We start from the raw sequence: 1983 nt of genomic DNA on the forward strand, positions 1-1983 counted from the left end.
AAATAAAATAGAAGGCGCGAATCAAGATTAAAATGGATTTGGTACTTGCTAGTTATTTAATTACGTCTTGCACTATGCTTCTCTCTACTTTTTATTTGCTTGTCCACTAATGTTGATTTTTGGCAGATTTTAATTGTTATTTTCTGGTCGGCGCTCGAATTTGACAAAGACATTCACCATCCCGCCAACCCTGTCCCTATTTGCACAACTGATCAGACCTGTTTGTGTGTCTTGGATCAGCGCGTCGCGTCAGATCTCGCAGGACTGTGACTGCCATGTGCATGTCAACATCCTTGGGCATTCTTTCAGTGGGGAGGAAGCCGAAGAAGAATGGCAACATCCTCGTGGCTTTCAGGCAGGATATAGTGCCGCTTGTATCATGCAGGTATGGCTTATGCTTCATTGAGCCATACTCTGTAACTTTCAAAGGCTCTTTGATACCTCTAGCTATATAGTAATTTGCAGTTAAGTCCCTGACGCGACTTGCCGTGCTATGAAGAACATTCTTGGCCCTAGGAGAAAAGGTAGATAGTTAGCAGACATGATCGTCTTTATGGAAATGTATAAATTATTACAGAATTAAATAACGACTGGTCAGCTCATCTTCCGCCTGACCTCTCGCGTCTTGGCCTGTTTGCAGTCGTTTGGAGTCAAGGTAGACCACAAGGCCATTGAGGTGAGACTCAGCAGCTTCAAAGTCTCCCAAACAGGCCTCTGTGATGGCAAGCGTGCTAATGTATCGCGCACACTTTGTCTGAAGGTTTTTGTCTGGCCCGCTTCCAAGCCAAAGGTTGACCTGTCGTATGCATTGGATCTTATGGAAAAGAAACGTGGGCTCAAATAAAGCGAGATCGCCTTTGTTCCGAGCATAATGGATTCCGGAAACCAGTAAGATATTCTGTAGAAGATCTGGGTTCTGGGTAATGGGGATAAGACTAGTCAGTCCAACTGTTAATATTCATACGTCCATGTCAAAATCTGGAGCAGGGGCTGACCAATCGTCTGGGTTCCTGGGAAAGGGACCGAAACCGTACCCAGCTTGAGAGACTGGGAGCAATGATTAGTCATAGGTTGTGGTTAAATTGGGGTAAGCGAACAAACAGTAGTGCAGAAGCTCTTTTGATCTGAGTGGCATCTTAATAGGCAAAGCGTCGAAGGGATCAAATACTCCGCTGGGTCTCATAACGTCAGAGAGCAACATCATCAAGGACGTCTCATTTGAAGAAGTGATAACCGCGGCTGCCTGGCCCTGGGTCACAGACCAGACCATTTGCTGTCCAGGACGAGCTTTAGTCCTACGTTCCCGCAGTGGGATCTTTGGCATATAATGGCATGGTAGCTTCTTCTTAGCACAGTTCAGGCTATCGACAGTTAGAAAATACCATCTCACAGGCCAGTCCGCCGTATATATCACCCATTTGACAGCTGACGTACCACGAAGGGCGTTTCTCATCACACCGGATATGCTTCTCGCGACACGCCACGCAGCCACTCCGACTCCGCGTAGAGTAGTGCCTCGTCTTTGGCGTCTTGGCCTCGTCAACGGCATTCATAGCTGTCTTACAATACGCAAAACAGTATGCGGTACGTAGCAATTGATAATTTGTAGCCCACATACAGAAGTCTTAGCGAAGATGAACAAAAGAAATGCAAGAGGGGTGGCAGGAGGTGAGATTCAACATAAGATAACAGTGACGGTATTTAAGCTATTCCTCGTTGGGACAAATAACCAGTAGTGTCATTTAATTAGCCAATCATTAACGTGCATGATAAGCGAGTGCTCCAGACAAGCGAGTGCTCCACCAATCTACACGTGAAGACTCAGAAAGAGAAATAAAACACCACAACATATCTGATCAATTAAAATTAATCGCTAGACTATTCCCTATTAACCTCAATTGACTCTTGACAGGTCCTTGCAGTATGCCCGGTCTTTCCGCAAATACTACATCGCCGAGGCTTTGATCCTTGTGACCTTCCTTG

This window comes from Fusarium mangiferae (genome assembly GCF_900044065.1).
Source record: "Fusarium mangiferae strain MRC7560 genome assembly, contig: FMAN_scaffold008, whole genome shotgun sequence".
In the NCBI taxonomy this organism is placed as follows: Eukaryota; Fungi; Ascomycota; class Sordariomycetes; order Hypocreales; family Nectriaceae; genus Fusarium; species Fusarium mangiferae.